At 35.5% G+C, this 20,323-nt stretch overlaps 1 protein-coding gene across 3 annotated transcripts in view; it reads left to right on the top strand.

Moving 5' to 3' along the window:
- Window positions 1-1,615: 1,615 nt before the first annotated feature.
- The window catches only part of CD36 (CD36 molecule), a 156,027-nt gene continuing 137,319 nt past the window's right edge, over window positions 1,616-20,323 (top strand). Inside the window, exon 1 of one of the 3 annotated variants that reach the window (XM_084974681.1) lies at window positions 1,616-1,857. The gene's annotated coding sequence lies outside the window, so the exon portion shown is untranslated. The remainder of the gene's footprint in view (window positions 1,858-20,323) is intronic. The other 2 variants (XM_084974684.1, XM_084974692.1) reach the window with 2 other exon arrangements.

The following is a 20,323-nucleotide window of genomic DNA, read 5'->3' as shown; positions in this document are numbered from 1 at the left end:
TTGTTCTTGCAGATTTATTAATTTGTTGCTAGGTAAATATACTTTAAGTTTTGTTATGTGTTTTGGATAGTAGCACCTTTTATAATTATGTAATATCCCTCATTATTATTTCTCCTTCAATATTTAAGAATAATTTTTCAGAGTACAAAATTTCAGATTGGTGTGTTTTATTCTCTCAGCAATTTAAATATCTCACTCTATTCTCTCTTTGTCTGCATAGTTTCTGAGGAGAGGTCAGAGGTAATTCTTACCTTTGCTCCTGTATAGGTAAGGTGGTTTATCCCTCCAACTTTTTTCAGGATCTGTCCTTTATCTCTGATTTTCTATAATTATAATATGGCTATGAATAATTTTGTTTTGTTTTTTGTTTTTGTTTTTTGTGTGTTTTTTTGTTTTTGTTTTTTGTTTTTTGCATTTATCCTGTCTGAGCTTTCTGGATCTGCGTTTGGTGTCAGACATTAATTTGGGGGAAATTCTCAGTCATTATTTTTTTCAAATATTTTTTCTGTTACTTTTTTCTCCTTCTGATATTTCCATTACACATATGCTATACTTTCTGTACTTGTTCCACTATTCTTGAATATTCTGTTATACTTTTATTCATTCTTTTTCCTCTTTTTTAAGTTTTTTAAGTTTCTGTTTAGATATCCTCAAGCTCAGAAATTCTTTGCCTCAGCTGTGTCTAGTCTCCTAAGTCTATCAAATAAATGCCTCATTTCTGTTAGTGTTTTTGAACTCTGGCACTTCTTTTTGGTTCTTATTAGATTGAATATATCTCTGTGTTGCCCATCTGCTCTTGCATACTTTCTACTTTATTCATCAGACCCTCTTAGCATCTGAATCATAATTTCTAATATTCCCAGTGTGATAATTCTAATAACCCTGCCTTATTTGAGTCTGGTTCTGATGCTTGCTCTATCTCTTAAAACAGTATTTCTTGGCTTTTAGTATACCTTGTAATTTTACTGAGTAAAAGAACTGCTGTATTTCAGTAATGTGGTGGGGAAGTGAAGCATTCTGCAGTTAAATCCCAGTTAAGTGAGTCTGTGCCTCTAGACTGTGAACTTCACAAGTGTTTCTCAGTTCTCCTTCACCCATTGGGATGAAACAGGATGTCTTAACTGGGTTGGAGTTGAGTATTTCCCTTCCCCCAGTTCAGTTAGGCTCTGATTTATTCCCAGCAGGATAGGCTCTGGTTAAATGGTTCTGCTGAACATAGACTTTGTTAAGTAGAGTGTTCTGGCATGTTTCAAAATGATTCCCTTTCTCCTCCCTCTGCTAGAAGTATGAGGGGATTTTTTTCTGATCTTCACTGTGAGAACCTGGTTGAGCTCCAGGAGTGAAATGTGTCAAAGTGTGGGAGCCCTCCTGTGACTGGGTCCCCTTGGAATTTTAAACTCTCAGCCTTAAGGAGGTGGAGCAAGATGGCAGAGAAGTAAGACGTCATGCACACATTCTCCCACAAATACATCAAGAAAACACATCTACATGTAAAACTACTCACACAGAACATCAACTGAATCCTAGCAGAAGAACTTAAACCTCCAAAAAGGGCCAGAAACTCTTGACGTAACTGGGTAGAACAAAATAAAAAGAGAGAAAAGGAATCAGGACAGGACTAGCATTCCTGAGAGGGAGCTGTGAAGGAGAAAAGGAACCCACCTCCTGGGAAGCCACTTAACTGACAAAAGATTGGCTGAGTTGGAGGAACCTCAAAGTCACTGAGAAAAGTGAAGCAGCTGGACTGAGAACAGAAAAGCAGAGTGAGAGCCACACAGACCATCTGAACCACTGTCCTGGACACTACAGACCGAGACCCTCAGGTGGGGACTGGGTGCTGAGACTCAAGCTCTGGAGGTCAGTCCCAGGGAGAGAACTGGGGATGGTATGAGGGGCTAAAGAGCAGTGTGCCATGGGTGAAGGAGGGGAACACCACAGCAGAAAGAACCTGGGAGAAGGTTTGGACCCAAGGGAGGGGCAAAGTGCCATTGTTGGAGAGGGGCAAGGAACAGGAGGGGTGGGGAAACTCCCTGCACTGGAGTGTGCGCATGCCTGCAGACTTAGAAGGCAGGGCAGCTCTGCAGAGGCTACAGGGTGGCAAAAACCCTCTTGCTTGTTTAGGGGAGATTAGGTGCTTCTTGTGAAGGCTACTGGTGGCCAGACACCTATTGTGTGGGCTAAGAGCATAAGGGGACTAAGTGCAACATGGTGCCTCTTGTACGATCTACAGGTGGCAGGGACAGACTGTGGCAGTTGTCTCAGAAGCCAGAGGGAGGCATGGCTTTCCACCACTGGGGGCCTGTGAGTGGGCTCCACCAGTGACCCCAGTCAATTCAGGGGCTGGCAAAAAAGAAAAAAAGAACATTGCAACCAAGCACCATACGCTATTGCTCTCCCTCCCCTGGGAACACACCCACCCTGCAGCTGCCACTGCCAAATGCTCTGGGTGACCCCCAGACACTTGGTCACTGTCCTTTCCCCAAACCCTACAACTGGGGGCAACTGCTGTTAACACCTCCTGCATGGGCTAAGTGGGACAGGGTGCTTCTTGTGTGGTCTGCTGGCAGCAGGAGCAAACCACCACAGTTATCCCTGATTCCAGAGGTGGGCGTGGCCCACTACCATTGGAGATATCTGAACAAAAATCATTTGCAGCCGCATTCACCTAAAGGGCACCACAGAGGAGGGCATTGTGACTGAACACTACTTGTTGGTGCTCTCGTACCCTTGGGAACACACCCGCCATGCTGTTGCCACTGCCAAATATTCTGGGCAGTACCCACATGCCTGATCTCTGTCACTTCCCAGGATCCTGCAACTAGGAGAACCCTTTACAAAGCCTCATATGTGGGCTAAGTGATACAGGTTGCTTCATGCATGGCCTACAGGTGGCAGGGGCAAACCACCGCAGTTACCACTGACCCTAGAGATGGTCATGGCCTGCTCCCAAAAGGGGTCCCTGAACAGGTACCACCTGCAGTTGCAATCACCTCGAAGAGGGCATTGCAATCAAACAAAAGCTGTTTTTGCTCTCACTCCCCTGGGAACTCACACACCCTTCTATTCCTACTGCCAAATGCTCTGATCACCTTGAAGATCTCCCTAGAGCTCACTATCACTTCCCAGGGCCCTGCAACTAGGGGTAGCCTGTGCCACCTTCCTGTATGTCCTTGCTGCTATTGAGAGCCCAATGACCAGGCACTGACTGCTGGCCCTACCCATTGCCTCCTTCTCCTTGAAAAAACACTGAGCATCCTGGGAACAACAGCTTGCTCACACCAAAGAAAAAGATAGAAAATAGTCAAACCCCTAAACCAAAAATAAATAGTAACCCCCCAAAAATTCAAAGGAGTATTCTTGCATAGAAGTAGCTTTACAAGACTACAGTTTGGCTTCCCCAGATTCAGAGAAAAAGAAAAACACAAGCAAGATGAAGAAGCAAAGAAACCATTCCCAGTTAAAGGAACAGGAAAATTCACCTAAAGCAGACAACAATGAAACAGACCTCTGTAGTCTGACAGACACTGAGTTCAAAAGGGAGGTACTGAAAATACTGAAGGAATTAATAGAAGATAGTAACGGTAATGCAGATTCCTTTAGAAAGGAACTAGAAAATATAAGGCAGAGCCAAGAAAACTAGAAAATTCATTTTCAGAGATAAAAACTGAGCTTAAGGCAATAAAGAGTAAAATGAATAATGTAGAGGAATGAATTAGTGACGTAGAAGATAAAAAAAAAATGGAAATCACCGAATCAAGACAGCAGACAGAAAAACAAATGAAACACCATGAAAGTAATATAAGAAAACTATGGGATAATATAAAGTGGGCCAATCTATGCAAAATAAGAATTCCAGAAGGAAAAGGAAAAGAAAAGGGGATTGAAAATATATTTGAAGAAATTATGGCTGAAAACTTACCAAATCTAAAGCATACTGATCTCAAGATACAGGAAGCACAGAGGGCCCCAGACAAACTGAACCCAAACAGGCCCACACCAAGACATATTATAATAAAAATGGCAAAAGTTAAACAGAGGATTCTAAAGTCAGCAAGAGAAAAGCAAAGCATTAGTTATAAGGGAACCCGCATAAGTCTATCAGCTGATTTATCTACAGAAACACTACAGGCCAAAAGGGAGTGGCAATATATATTTGAAGTGCTGAAAGGAAAAAACTTACAACCTAGAAACTATCCAGCAAGAATATTTAAATTAGAAGGGGAAATAAAGAATTTCTCCAACAAAAAAAAAAGCTAAAAGAGTACAGCAACACTAAACCCATTCTAAGAGAAATACTGAAAGGACTTCTTTAAAAAAAAAGAGAGAGAGAGAAAAAAGAGAAAAAGAAGAATTTAGGATGGAGGAAACCACAATTGGAAAGCAATCAAATAAGACAGCATAAAGATCTAAACATGAAGATGTCAAAAAAAAAAAAAAAAAAAAAAGACATCACAATCATACAATGTGGGGAAGGAAAGTAAGAAAATATAGATTTTTTTTTTATTTTAGCGATGTGTCTGAGCCTATAGGACTACTATCATGGAAAAGCAAGCAGATATAGGAAGGGCTTAATGTGCTTAAAAAACAGGACAAGCACAAATCAAAACCAAACATTACATTCATGAAAACTGAAAAGAAAAATACTCAAGCAGAAAATAAATGGAGACCATCCAACCAATAAAAGAAAAGAAGAATGGAGAATCATAGAATCAACTGGAAAAAAAGGTTTAAAATGGCAGTAAATACATACCTGTCAATAATCACCTAAAATGTCAATAGATTAAATGTTCCAATAGATTAAATGATTCTACAAGCTTTTTTTTAGATTTTTACTTGTTATGATCCAGTGGTGACTTCCAAGCTCCTTACATTTGAAGGAATTTGAGTCTGCATTTTTAACTCTGAAACGCTTTCAAATCTACAGCTCCTTTTCATTCATGTTTCCACTGCTTTTTTTCACTTATTTCTTCTGATTTGTTGTAGTAGCATACTAATTGGTGCCATGGTTTTCTCCTTGTTCCTCTTCAATATATTTTAAATATATTAGTATAGATTCATGTGTAGAATTTAAAAATTCAGGAATTTCCATGGGTTCCAAAAGATACACTTGTGATTTATAATAATTTTGAAGACAGAAGAGTCTTAGATTGTTTCCTCAAAAGATTATACTTCCTCCACAAAACGTAAAGTTACCCAGAAATATAAAACTTGTAAATAACTTTAGATAGATGTTTGAAGGGATATTATATTACCATAAACCAAAGTTATTTAAGTTGCTATTAGTCTTTCTGATTTTCTGTGAATGAGCTGAAGATTTCTTCCTTAACCCAGTTCTTGCTAGGAATCAGGGCAGAAGCCCATAAGGATTTAGAATCATGGAAATGGTGTGGAAAGGATAACGACAAATGGGAGAAATTGGACAGAATTAATAAACTGGAGGCCCAAATGACAAGAGTAAATTTCCAGCTTACTGAAGAGTGGACTTCCTATAGCTCATCTGTTCCTGAACATAATTGACCTTACTAATATTATCCCTCTTCTCATTGTCTTCCTTCACCTTTAACACTCTGAGTTTTCTTTGAGAACAATAAACACATGATTTTTCCTGGGATAACAATTATTCTAAGAAGATGATTGGTGGATAAATTAACTGTAACATGTTCAACATATATTACTTCTGGGGAAAAAGAAACTTACACACACACACATATATACATACACACATTTACAAACTCACTCATTCACTTGGGCTGCCAGATAGAGAGCTTGCTTGACTTGGCTACTCAGTTCAACAAGCAGCAGTCAGCCTTCTACAGTGTAAAGGGTCCTTCATGACCCAGGTTTTCCTTAACTCCCAGGCACTTTTCTTGTCACCACACCACACCACCGCCCTCGTCATATTAAGCCCCCACAGTCGTGACATTTTTTCTCTGGTCTCCAGAGATTTTGCACAAATTGCTTCCTCTTTCTTGAATTTCTTTACTACTTTAAACTCTTCCAATTTGGATAGCTCCTTCCTCTATTTTCACATTTTACTTCTCAGAGTTTTAAAGAGTAATCTTAAATTGGTCAGTTATTTTAGAAATGTAAATAAAAAGTAAAGGAAGAGAGAGAGGCTTCATCCACAGGCCAGAAGCTGTGAGTGTAACTTAATAATTTTCTTTCTTGTTCCATAAGAATTAGTCATCAAGGGACCATCTCTCTCTAATTAAGTTGAAAGGCAACCACCCAATTCCCTTATAATCCCATCCAATTTGTATTGGTAAGGATATATGCCTCCTGAATGGCCTTGAGGACTTCCTGGGTAGAGTGATACCATTTCTTTTCTTTTAATTTCAATAGTACCCAACACAGCCAGGCCTTCATTAATCCTATTAGAGTAATGAATGAATAAATGAATTGATGGATATACTTTAAAACATCATTCAATTATTAAAGAGATTTCTGGACTAAAAGTCTAGGAAAACTATTCTTTTGAGTAGTTTTAAAGCAGATTTAAAATTGATTTTCCAATAAGCAGATAGTTCAAAATACTCAGGTGAATTTACAACATTGGTGTGAGTAATAAATAATGTTGATTGATTATCCCTTTGTGAAAGACAAAATGTGCTCAGTAAATGAGTCACCTTTTTCTAAAAACGTGTTTCCCAATGTGCTTTTCTCAAGTAAAACATAATGTACCAACCATAACTGATATGTTAACCCGCTGACTAATTTCATCAAGCAAACTATATTCATATCAGTCCAAGTAGGCAATGATCGAGGTACCCAGTATCTCACTGGGGATATTAATTGCATTACTTATGGGAAGTTCTTGATATTAAAGTTAATTTGAGGCTTCTTTTATGAAGGAGATCATGGTAGCCTTGAAATCCCATAATCTCTCTAGTGAATGCACCTTCTGCTGTGTTATTTAATTTGCATCTATGCCCTTATTTCTTTTCTTTTCTTTTTAAAATGATTTTTTCCAGTATAGTTGGTTTATAGTGTTCTTTCAATTAATACTGTATACCAAAATGACCCAGTCACACGCACACACACATCTATATCTATATATAGATATATATATATAGATATATGCATTTTTTTCTAACATTATCCTCTATCATATTCCATCACAAGTGACTTGATATAGTTCCTGTGCTATATGGCAGGATCTCATTGCTTTTCCATTCCAAATGCAATAGTTTACATTTTAGTAATCCCAGACTCCCAGTCCCTCCCAGTCCCTCCCCCTCCCCCTTAACATAACTATACATAGTATTAGTTGTACTGGATTCCTCAACTTTGAGGGACTTAAACATGGCTGAAATTATCTTTGTAAACAAATGTACAGATATTTATGAAATATTTTTTAGCTTTTCTTCAAAAGAATTAAAAAATCCTTTCATGAAAACTAAAATTTCCTTCCTATACAGACAAGTCTCAGGCAGATGTAAGAAAAATGCAAAGGGATCACATGGTAGGGCACATTAAAAGTTCAGAATTCAGATTTAGGAAATTAGAGGAATCCAGTGCCTTACATTAATTCAACTTCAGTCATTCTCTCCTTATTATACATGTTGTCATAGACAGAAGAGAATTAAAATGTTTCCATTTTTTTCTATTATTTGTATGTTATGCTATTCCATAATAATATAAGTACTTTTGGAATTTTGGCAAAGAAATTCTAAGCTGTTCATTTATATCCTTTAGAATATTCTTATATCCTTTAGAATATTCCTTGAAATAAACTTTCTTGCATTTTACTCTCTTGGAGGGCATGTAAATGCTGAGGAGGATACTGTGAATGCCATTGGATTGATAAGAATCTCTAAAAGTTTCTTTTTCCTTGACTCCATGTGCAACTTGCCTATAGCCTGATTTTTAAGGCTTTCTATTTATTGACTCATCTTGACAACCAGCCAAAAGGGATTTCAAGGTAAACACAGAGTGAAAAGCCTAATTCAGCTTTTTCTGCACTCCTGGGAAAGCATTTCCATGCACAGTTGTTCTTGTTTTATTATAGTTAAAAGTCCCAACTAGAAAAATATGGAGTAGAAAATTGGGGAAATTGTAAGATTTTGGATTTTTGGAAACTCATTAAGTTGTGCTGAAGCTCTAATTCTTATTAGAAATGTCCCAGCTCCCCCCTTCCCCACAGAACCCAAAAGTTTACTGCTTCCTCCTCAGTTTTCTGGAAAATAAACTGTAGACATTGAAACTTAACTGGAAGATCTTTCTGAGACAGGTACATGTTTTATTTATATTTTTTATTTTTGTTTCCCCTGGAGTCCCTGAGGCATAGAAGACCCCTAAAATATACTTACTGGTTTCTCCAATTACTTTAGTGACAAAATGTCTATGTAAATGAAAGAATAACTGATGAATTATCACAGTTATTATTACAGATACTTTTCTACCTTGCCCATTATGTTATTCTTTTAAGTTATTTTAAGATGACAGTAGTTAACTTATTCTTTACTGTATTTTGAATTAAAAAAAATAATTCTTAACATTATTTTGGTTTATAGCTTACTATACTTGTTATTTTAAAAGCCTCAAATTTAAGTGTGTAGTGTGCTCTTATAAATATTTGAAAACATTGTTTTTCTCCTTTTGTTTGTATCTTAGCCCAAAGAAAGCACAATTTGTGCGGGTCAAGGGGTATTTCTCAGAGGGAATATAGTCTGATTTCTTGTTCTTCCTTATAATTTCCTGTAATGCTTTCAAGAAGTGATGTTATCTTTAAGGACAATTGGGCAAACGCTTTATTTTGCCTGCTCATACCTGTTCTATGACTCTGTGGATAATAAAATAGAAATTGAAGAAATGAAAATATAGCTATAAGTGGTAGGAGAAAAAGAAATGGAAAAGGAAGAAAGAGACAAAATGGAATTCTAACTATAAAGAGGGTAAGAAAAATGCAAATAAAACTATTATGAAGTAAGGTATTAATAAATTATTGACATAAAAATCTGAGAAAAGCATGGAGGTTTATAAAATCTAGCAGAAAACAGATGCTTGGAATTTTATGACCACATAATATATATAAAGTACCCAATTAAAAAGTTTCTGTGTTATGAATTAGGGACTTAGATATTTTTCTCAAAGTAATTCAGTCAGTTTAGGGGCCAAGACAAAATTAGAATTTAGGTTTTTCTATTTGAAGCCTTAAAAAAAATTGTTCATTTTATTAATAAATCTCTCTGAGAACAAATATTTTTGCCTTGTTCACTGTGTTGTCCCTAGGGGCAAAAACAGTATTAGCCATATTAGATACTCAACTAGTAATTGTGGAACACATGAATATACACTGAATACACTGATTCATTGAGACAGCTTTTGAAGGGTTTGTGACAAATCTTCTATGTTCAGAATAAGGTCGAAAATATAAAAGCCCTAAAGTATTTGATATTATTTTGTTGAAATACTCTGGAAATTTTTGTAAATCAGTTGAATTATATGAAACTCTTCACATTTGAATATTTTTCACCCATTAAGACGGCAATTTCTTGTTTTAATTGAAAAATCACTGACATGCATTCAGTAATGTATCATTCTAAGAATGTGAAAAAATAATATGTAATGTTTGAAAAGTAATTGATCAGCTATGGCAGTAATCTCTGATAATGACAAGAAGGTTATTTTATCTGATTAGGCTGGATGATTTCCAGGAAGCTTGTTAAAATAACATTTCTGAATCCATACCAGTCAAGTTTCTGGATTAGAAAATCAAATCTAAAGTCCTCAGCTTGGCATTTAAGGCCAGTTGTATCAGGTTGTAGCTTTGGTGTGGCTTCCACCACCATCTCTTCACCAGACCTTTTCTATCCCTGCACCCAACTCTCAGTCACACGTCTTTGCTGTCTATCTCTATCTAAATGCTGCTCTAGTTATTCAAATTAATACATTTCTTAGTCATTTCATTGTCTACTTATCATCTGCCTCCATCAGACGCTTATAAAATCCCCAGAAAAAGGACCATTCATCAGCATTTACTAAGACCCTGGAAAATTTTTCTTGTAAACAGAATGTGATCAATACATATTTGTAATATCCACAGTTGAATGGCACTTTCCTAGAGTATAAAGCATAATGACATAAACATGAAATACACACACATGTGTATTCCATACAGTAGGACTGCCATGGATAGGTTTATTCATTCTCCTAGGGTTGGTGGGTAGTTTTGGGAATGGCTTCAACAAATTAATGGCAAATCAGGGTTGAGTTTATGATTGAAGACTAGGATTTTTTTTTTTCACTGGCAAGGACTGACTGAGTCTTTGCTTTTGTTCTCTTTCTTTAGCTCTCACTCTTATTTTTGTTCTCCCCAAAAATGTCACATTTCATAAGTACTTTTTCATTAATTTCTCACCTGTTGTTTGTTATTATCTGCTTCTTATTATAGTTTGAGAGCTAAGTCTTATCTTAATTGTTATGCCTATTTAATATAACTAGTTTATTGTTATGAGTGTTTTCCTCTTTTATAGTGAATTCATATTAGTTCTCTATAATTCTCTTGGTATTTGTGCTCAGTGTAAAAGGGAGTTGGCTTTTGGAAGCATTCCAGAACTTTGACCTATGATTTACAACATTTACTTAATGACACAAAAGAAAACAAACAAAAGAACATTTTTGAACATCCCCAGAGACTTTCCTCATTAACATCTAATTTTAGATGGTCTCAGTTCCTGCTTTTTGTGGGTTTAGGAGCTGACCTTTCACACAGTGCTTTCAAATTTACATGAGAAGGCAATGAGAACATATGGGAACAAACTTCTGTTTTTCATATTCCCATATTAACCTTTCCCTTTAAAATTAAGTCAGCATAAAAGGAAATAAACACTTTTTGTCTCCATTGTACAATGGGAGTGATATCCTCTTTCATTTCCCCAATGATAGTCAGGTTCCAGATGGTTGCCTTAAATTTTGCAAATTTTAAGTCTGGTTGACTCCAAAGAGCAATTTGGCAAATGTTTTGACCAAGTGGAGGCCAAGTGTTTCTAAGATGGAATTCCAAGGGCCAAATACTAATCCAAAACTAGTCACAGGACTTACAACTCAAGTTTGGAATAATATAGCTAGTATTCAATAACAATTTGATATTTCACCTGAGATGTAACCCAGAAGGGAAAAACCATTATGATAAGATACAGAATCCATGGAGCATTATGGAACTGTCAAAAAAAGAAATGGGACTCGTACTATAAAATATTTCCTGAATAATTATCAAAATGTAAAATTTTAAGAGGAAATAAACAGAATTATTAAAACCCCAATTCTTGGAGTTCCTGTCATGGCACAACAGAAACGAATCTGACTAGGAATCATGAGGTTGCAGGTGTGATCCCTGGCCTCACTCAGTGGGTTAAGAATCTGGCATTGCCATGAGCTGTGGTGTAGATTGCAGATGTGGCTCAGATATGGCTGTGGTGTAGGCAGGCAGCTGTAGCTCTGATTAGACTCCTAGCCTGGGAACCTCCATATGCCACAGGTGTGGCCCTGAAAAAGCAAAAAGACAACAACAAAAAACAATTCTTTTTCAGAGCTACTTCTCCTGCCTCATGGGAAAAGAAAAGAAAGAAAGAAGTGCATGTGAAACTCCATAGATACTGAGAATTTTACTCATTGTTTTTATAAAAGGAAAATCAAAAAGCATTAAATATCAGTTCCTTCATCCTGGTAATATATGAAATGGAATTGTCTAGGTAGATATTTATTCCCTGTAGTGTTCACAATTAATGATTTTACATTTTATTGATATCAGAATTAAAAACCCAAATTCCCAATTTTAAATATTAGAAAATTAGATTTAGAAGGAAAAAATATTCTAAATCTAAAAGACAAAAGTTTTATCTTTAAACAATAATTACAGTATGTTGATGAATTTTTGAGTTTCTCTTTCTCTCTCTCTTAAAGCAAACTTGACAAATGTTTATCAGCTCCATCCTCAGGTAGAAATTGTTATCATTTTCTTTAATTATTTGTTGAGATATTTCCTTTCTATCCAGATATTTTCGTTACTAGCTACCTTCTCTTTCTAGATAATTACTGCAATTAGATAACTTCATCATTTAAGATTTTTCCCTCACATTATAAATCACACAAGTGATGTCTTTAAGTAGCAGTGATTTTTGTTTATTGCGCTCCATTGGTATACAGGGGATTGTGGCAAGAATTTTGTACATTCTATCTGTAATTTATTAGAGTTTTCTCAGGTATAAAGGGGGATTTTAGTTGTATATACCTCTTTGTGCTGTTGTGCTAAATAGAGAGTTGGTGAATGAAGCACTTAGGACCATCCTACCCACATGGTAATCCCTCTATACATTAAGAATTATTTAATATAATACTTAAATATAATGTTTATATATTACTTAAAAGAATTGTCCCTTAAAGTTAATATGTAAATATTGAGAAAACCGAAACTTAGGAAGTTAACTGGCTCAATTTTATGAAGTAGAGAAGCCATAATCTTGAACTCCAAAGTCCAAGTTTGTAAGCTGCCTCACCTGAAATTTCTCCAGTATTCCCCAGTGATATGGAGTATTCCAGTACAGAGAGTATAAATATGAGGAAGGATTGAGCCTCTAAACATGTGTGCAGCTGTAGATATGTTTATCATGCTTATGGAAGAAGCACTTGCCTGAGTTATGCTCTACACATGGACTCTTTCTTTCCATTTTGTATTTACTTGATACTACTCCTTTTTTCAAGTCCTATTTTTGTCTTATGTTCGCTGCCTTCTGGCTCTCTTAGCCATTCTGCCTTTGATTCCATTTTTCATCTCCATGCTAAGAGGGGGAAGGTCACTCTAAATCTATCCAACTTTACCTTATGAAAATCAGAAAGTTTTCCCTCTACATCTTCTCAGTAATCAGTAGGCATGGCTCTACACTAGCCTCAATGCGACCCAGAGACTTTATTAATTTTGGTTTACAGTTTTTAAAGGTGGTTAGGAATACTTCAAATTATTCTTAAAAGATTAAGGTAGGCTTTCTTAAGCAACACTGTGAATTTTATATTGAATAAATGAAAGATGAATGCATTTTTTGGTAAATATGATGCTCTTAATCAAACAAAATGATTGCTGTGAGGAAGGAAGGATGATCCCTCCATATAAAAAGGGGGTGACAGAAAAGAAATTCATTTCACTTCTTGATTTATTACGTAATCTTTATAAAAGTAAAGCTGTTTAAAAGAAGTGAATGTTTTAGGTAGGAATCAACAAATCAGGAAGACATTTGGGGAGAAAGTATTTGGAGATTTTATTTTCATCTTTGATAGCATAGAAACCTACTTATTCTTACCATTCTGCCTCTTTAATTAACTTATAAACATGTAATTAAAGAGATAAAAATCAAGAGGAAATGTCGTCCAGTTATTTCCTGCCTTTTAGTCAGGAATATAGGCAGAGCTTCCGTGATTGTTCCTGTCTCTCAGTGTTAGCCTTCGTCCTAATGACCTAGAGATAACTTTTCCTGACAGTAAGTTTTTCCAGCAAGAATAAATCAGTTGTAATTTCTCCTGCAAAATTGTTGTGGAAATTGGGGCTAATACTGATTTCTCAAAATACTATTCTAAAATTGTTACTTCTAATAGTTTCATGCATTAAATCTGCTATGTAATTTATCAAACATAGTAAAATTTATAAGGCATCCAGAAATTCAGACTCCTCCATAATATAGTAAAGTTTCTGTTTTTCTCATTCTTTCTCTGGGCTACACATCCTTGAATGAATGGACAAGGTAGCTGATGTAGAATGTCTACCTTGGAAATAAGTGATGGAGTCAAAATTATTTGTTGAGAATGACTAAACACTTAGTATAAAGTCAGGCATTTGAGAACCAACTTAGGAATACTTGTCATGCATACTGAAAATTTTTCTGGAAAGTTCTAACAACTTCCAGGTGCTTATCTCTCAATGATACAATATATTTATGACCAAATATATTCTAATAAGTTAATTTCTTATGAATCAATATCTCCGATGTTTAGCCAATTTCCATGCCCCTAATTAACATTTTTTTAAATTTTGCTCAATTTAACCAGTTTATGACCTTTAATTCTCCTTGTCTAAGTCAGAATCCAATGACATACACAAGTTTGAACATGTAATATACATGGCTATGGAGTTTGGGGATAATAAGTGGTGATTCACTTGGCTGAAACTCAAATTCAAATCTTAATAGCTACTTTTTGAATGTAAAAAATAATCTCTTTGGAATGACCCTGAACACCAGAATTTTTTCAATCATCTAGGAAATTGTCAGTAATTTATGGGAAATTTTAATTTTCTTTTCCAAATTTTTTACTAGCTTCTCATGTTGAAAATTTTATTTGTAGTATTTTATTGTTGCTTTTTCTATTGTCTCTTTGTTTTATTTTTCTTCACTATTTGTTTATAAAGCCATTTCTACTCACAAAATATATGTACTGGATAGGTATCTCTTTTTACAATTCAATTAAATATGTAAGATTAGGTGCTATGGACTGAATATGTCCTCCCCAAATTTCTATACTGAAGCATTAATACCTGATGTGATGTTATTTAGATATGAGACCTTGGGGAGGTAATTAGTTTTAGGTGAGGTCTTGAGGGCAGAGCCCCCATGATGGGATTAATATACTGATAAGAAGATGGAGGGACCAGAGCTTGCTTTCTCTGCAAGAAAGGAGCTGTCTATAAACCAGGAAGAGAGGCCTCAGCAAGAACCTGACCAAGCTGACCCCCTGATCTTGACTTCTAGCCTCCAAAACTGTGAGAAATAACAGTTGTTTAAACAACCTAGCCTATGATTTTTTTAAATAGTATTCTGAACTAAGATATTAGGGTTTATTGTCTGAGTGTTCTTTTTGTGAGTTATGTATGTTGTATGCATAGATGAGTGAGACATGCACTAAGCCCACACAGAGTTTACAATCTCGGGCAGAAATCAGAATATATATACCAAATGGCTAAAACACAAACTGTAAATTAAGAAGTGGTATGACAGTCACATCTTATCTGCCATGTAAAAAAGAAAAGGAAAGAAAAGAAAAAGAACATTTCTAGCTGGAGGATGTGCTTTACCCTTGAGGGATTTCTTTAAAAAATATTTTTAGTATTTATTATAATTTCAAAAATATGGAAATCATAAAGAGCAGTATAGTGAAACCCATATACCAGTCCCTTAGATTCAACTGTTATTAACATTTTGCCACATTTGCTTCAAAATTAGATTTTGATGGTTGAAAAGCCAGGGTATACATCTCAGTTAAAAGAAATTTTGTAAAGAAAAACCCTGGAGTAAACTCATCTAGGAATTGCTTAAAAATAAGACATTTATGAGGATAAGGGACAAAAGGGAAACCAAGGTTATCATATAAATGGCTATAATATGAACATCAAGCTCAAGAATATGTGTATGAAAAGGGATGGTGAGGATGGAAGGGATCAAACATCTTTTGTGTAAAGTTCTATGCTGCATATCCTCATCTGTATCATTTCATATAATATGTTCTGAATTTTTTTCTATAGATAACAGATTTTTTTTTCCCTTCAGAGTTGGTATTTGAAAATAATTTCTAGCATGTTGAGTTGAATGGCTCTCAGGGAAGAAAAAAATGAAAGCATGGGGGTCAGGTAAGGGGTTAGGTATGAGAGCTATCTGAGTGCTAGTAAAATAAAGCTGAGCACAAGGCATGGAAAGGGACAAGGACTACCTTTACTAGCACAAATTTAGGTTAACTTTCAAGGATGTGACAGCTGATTTGGTGTGGATCATGAAAGGAAGGAAGAGACAAAAGGAGGAAAGGAATGATAATAAGCTAACATTTGGAGTTCCCATCGTGGCACAGTGGAAACGAATCTGACTAGGAACCATGAGATTGGAGGTTCGACCCCTGGCCTCACTTGTGGGTTAAGGATCCAGTATTGCCATGAGCTGTGGTGTAGGTCACAGAGGTGGCTCAGATCTGGCATTGCTGTGGCTCTGGTATAGGCCAGCAGCTGTAGCTCCAATTGGATCCCTAGCCTTGGAACCTCCATATGCTGCAAGTGTGGCCCTAAAAGACAAAAAGACAAAAAAACAGCTAACACTCAAAGAAAACAGCCTCTGTGTCAAGCACAACTAAATATTTTGCTTAAATTATTTTATATGTTGGTTACTCTCCAAATCAAATGCCATTGGTTTTCCAATTTTTTAAAAAAAGAAATTGAGGGAGAAATTAGAACATTTTTATGGATAAAAAGAACTTGCAAGTAGAAGACTATCTTGCAAATCCGGTCTTGTAGTTTGATTCTACAATCCCCCATTTTTCTATATTACCTCTATAAAATGCACTTACAAGATTGTGAGTCTTAGTGAAGGAAAAAGGGATGCTGCTATTAGTAATGGCAAGATGAAAAACTAGCCATGGAGAAGGATGAGTTCTCTTTGGTTACTGAAGCAGAAACTCTAGCTGTCATGCCCATTTTCCTCCTCTTCCATGTTTCCTTCCAATTTTTAACTGTTACTTGGCTGTCTATAATGGAGAATACATTTTCCATATTCTCTTGCAAAGAGGTGTTGACGTGACAAAATTCTGGCAAGTTGGGAATAGGTGAAATGCTAAGTTCAGTGTCCAGGGATTTTCATTAAGGAACAAAGTAATGTTACTCTTCCACCTCTTCACCCTTGGAAGGCAAGGGCCATGGCTGAAGCTTCAGCAGGAATTCTGAAAGATTTGTTGTTCATATCATGAGACAGGGAGCAAGCCATAACAAAACAATAATAAGATAGAAGTAGCCTGGATCCCTGCCACTGTGGAATGAGAGGGAGAATAAACTTGTTTGAATTATGGTTGCTCTAGAATTTTTCCCATGTGAAAAAGCATATAATCTTGTCCTATGAGATACAAATATACTGATTTTTGATTTCTCTTACATTGCTTCCTCATTCATTTTTCTATTGTGTAAAGTACATTAATGTATAAATGCCTGTACTTTTATTTACATGTTATTCTTATTCACCATCTTGGGCACATGGAATTATGAGTTTTAGCAGTATATTTATGGTTGATATCCTTTTCTTTTTTAAAACATTTTGTGTGGCTGGAAAGAACATTGAAGTCAGATATGACTTAGGACTAAATCTCATCCATGCCATATATTAGCTATATATCCACAGAAATTTCCACAATCTCTCTAAAAATAACTTTTCTCATCTGTAAAAATATAAGAATATCTGCCTTAAAATTTGCTGGGTAGAATAAATGAGCTAATATATAGAAAATTATAAGTAAAACTTAAGTTGTCCTTTAGTTCATGAGTAGTGCCTGACACACAATGGGTAATATTTGTTGAGGAAACTCCAGTTTTAAAGATGGAAACCTCCAAATAAATGTGATTCAAGTAATGAACTCAAGACTATATTGTGACAACTCTGGTCAGGAAAGGCTGAGGTGATATTACCATATTTTTCCCTGAGTTGACAATTACTTAATGCTTTATGTATCTTTTGATTGAAATTTTTATAGAAGGGGAATTCCATTGCTGCTCAGCGGAATAAATCCAACTGGTATTCATGAGGTTGTAGGTTCCATCACTGGCCTTACTCAGTGGGTTAAGGATCCAGTGTTGCCATGAGCTGTGGTGTAGGTCACAAACTTGGCTCAGATCCTATATTGCTGTGGCTGTGGCATAGGCTGGCAGATGTACCTCCACTTCCACCCCTACCCTGGGAACTGCAATATGCCGTGGGTGTGGCCCTAAAGAGCACCCCCACACCAAAAAAAAATTATGAAAGAAAACGTATCACAGGAAAGTAAGCTCCTGAATGAAGAAGGACTTAAATTTGCATTTAAATTTTTCAAAATTTACAGAGTTCTTAGGTAATACAAAAATAATGTGAATATTTGATTTTCGTAACATACAGAATCATTTAATTCTGATTCTTGGTGGACTTTTGGGAGTTAGTCATACATATTTATCATAGTGTATCATGTAAAATGCAGTAGACATTTAGCTAAAGATGCTAGTATTAGAATTGTTTATATTAAGTATTATCAATTTAAACAATACTAATAAATGCATGAATATGATGATATTTGGAAAACGTTCAATGAAAAAGGACTGTTTCTGGAATCAGTAATGAGTTGGAATATCTTTGGTATCAAATGACAATGTTTGATTTCCAAGAAAATTGTGGGATTTTAAGGACATATGTATCTCTTTAGAATGAACTACTAAGCATCTCTCTAATCCTAATGGGGCTTTGGCTGTTCAAGTTTACTTCTCTAAATAATATATGTATAATACATAATAAATACTTGAAGAAGGGTATATGTAGTCCGGAATTTGAGGAGAATTTTACTGTGGGAAAGAAGAGTTGGAGTTCAAAAACAGGAAAGGGCGATTTATTAAGGAATGGTACTTCAATGCCAGGACTCATGGATTGAAGCTACTTTTGATGTTTTGGGAGATACATCAAAAATTAAAGATACACGTTGCTTTAAATTATTACTGGATGATTTTGCTTTGAATGTTGCACTTGGTGGACTTGGAGATAGTGCTTTGCCTGGGTTATTTATAGGTGTAATATGAAAAGTTTTCCAGTTTTTTTCCTCATAAGGATTTTAATCATATATTAAAGAGATAACAGAGATACAAAAACTTGTTGATTCTTTGGCTCAGATATGTATCTGAAAGTGTGGAGCAGTCATTCCAGGTGATACACATTTTTGGTATATTAGATGCAAGAACACTGGAGCTACTAAGCAGAAAATAATGATTGAATCTTTAGATACTAACCTCAAACTAGGGCTTCAACATTTTTTACGCATTCTTAGTATCCTTTGAAAGAGGAAAAGCCAAAGTACTTATAATAAAAGATGAAATCATGAGTATGCTTTTAGGTATAGGTATGATTTTTCCTTATTCCAAAATAAATGTAGGCTTAAGATGGAGACCAGGTCTGCTTTATTCCTAGCCTTAGGTCAGAACTTAATGTAGAATTCACTCAGCAATTATTTATTAAAGGAATAAAAGTACCAATGGCAAAGGTAAATGTCCATCCCACATTATACTAAAAGAATATCTCCTTTTGTGTGTGTATTTATATACAAATATAAGATCATATGTAAAATATATGTTAATGTGAATACATATGTGCAAGATAAAACAATAATAGTAATGTTAACTGTGGTTAATATATATTGAACTTTTATTATGTTCTAAACACTGTTAGTACAATTTTCTGTTTAATAATAACATAATTCCATAAACATAATTCTATAATTCCATAAATAATAGCATAATTCCATAAATTCCAAAATTTCTATAAACATTGTACTATTAGGAAAACGAATATGAATGCAATATCACATAGTTGGCAGGAGCACCAAATTTGAACCTGCACGTATTTGATTTGGAGGCAATGCTCTTAAGCAGTGTGCATACATTTATAAATATGCTTACAAGACTAGATGGACAACAACAATGTTTTTACTGACTCTTTTTTTGATCTAATAGATAGTTCACCTCTAATGAAATGTTTTAAAACGTTTTCACTGCTGTATGAAGTCCCATATACAAACACAGAATAAAGAAAATGCTAGGAGTTCCCATAGTGGCTCAGTGAGGATAAGACCCGACATTTCTATGAGGAGGCATCTTCAATCTCTTGCCTTGCTCATTGGGTTAAGGATACAGCATTGCCACAAACTGCAGCATAGGTCACAGATGCAGCTCAGATCTGGTGTTGCTGTGGATGTGACATAGGCTGTGGTTTTAGCTCCCTGTAAAAAGAAAAAAAAAAAGAAAATGCTATCCCAGTTATATCATTCTCTTATTTTTAATATAATAGTCTAAAGGTGATAAATGCATCAGGAAATAAGCTAACTATGAACATGTTCAGGGTAAGCTATATTAGTCCTTGGTCTTTTTGAATAAAGCAGGAATCTGATTTCTAGTGTATTTATTACCTCCATCTATACAAGCACAAAACAGAATACTGTAAAGAATGCAAAGGTACATTATACAAATTAGGAAATCAGAATTATCTTTAGATCTACTCTTTTTATTGGTTTGGTATCATAGATGTGACTTGTGCATAAGCCTTTGGACTGTGAACCTCCTAGCAGGTTTTCTTAGCCTGGACATCGACCAGGATTCTCTCATGTTGTGGACTCTACTCCACATTGGCAGCTTTCTGAGTCACTGGATAACTTAGATGGAGCAGTATTCTCGGATGTTACATATGATGCTTCCACAATTCAAATAGACTAAACAAACTGTGTACATCTTTCTTAGAGGTATCAAATACAAAGTATAATAAGGTGTCCTTTGACTTAAAGGGAATATCCTAAAAATAAGCAT

Source organism: Sus scrofa, chromosome 9 (genome assembly GCF_054392235.1).
Source record: "Sus scrofa isolate SSC_HxYL_T2T_F1_AM1 chromosome 9, Sscrofa_HxYL_maternal_Yorkshire_Landrace_v2.0, whole genome shotgun sequence".
Classification (NCBI taxonomy): Eukaryota; Metazoa; Chordata; class Mammalia; order Artiodactyla; family Suidae; genus Sus; species Sus scrofa.
This window is presented reverse-complemented; position numbering and strand designations above follow the sequence as displayed.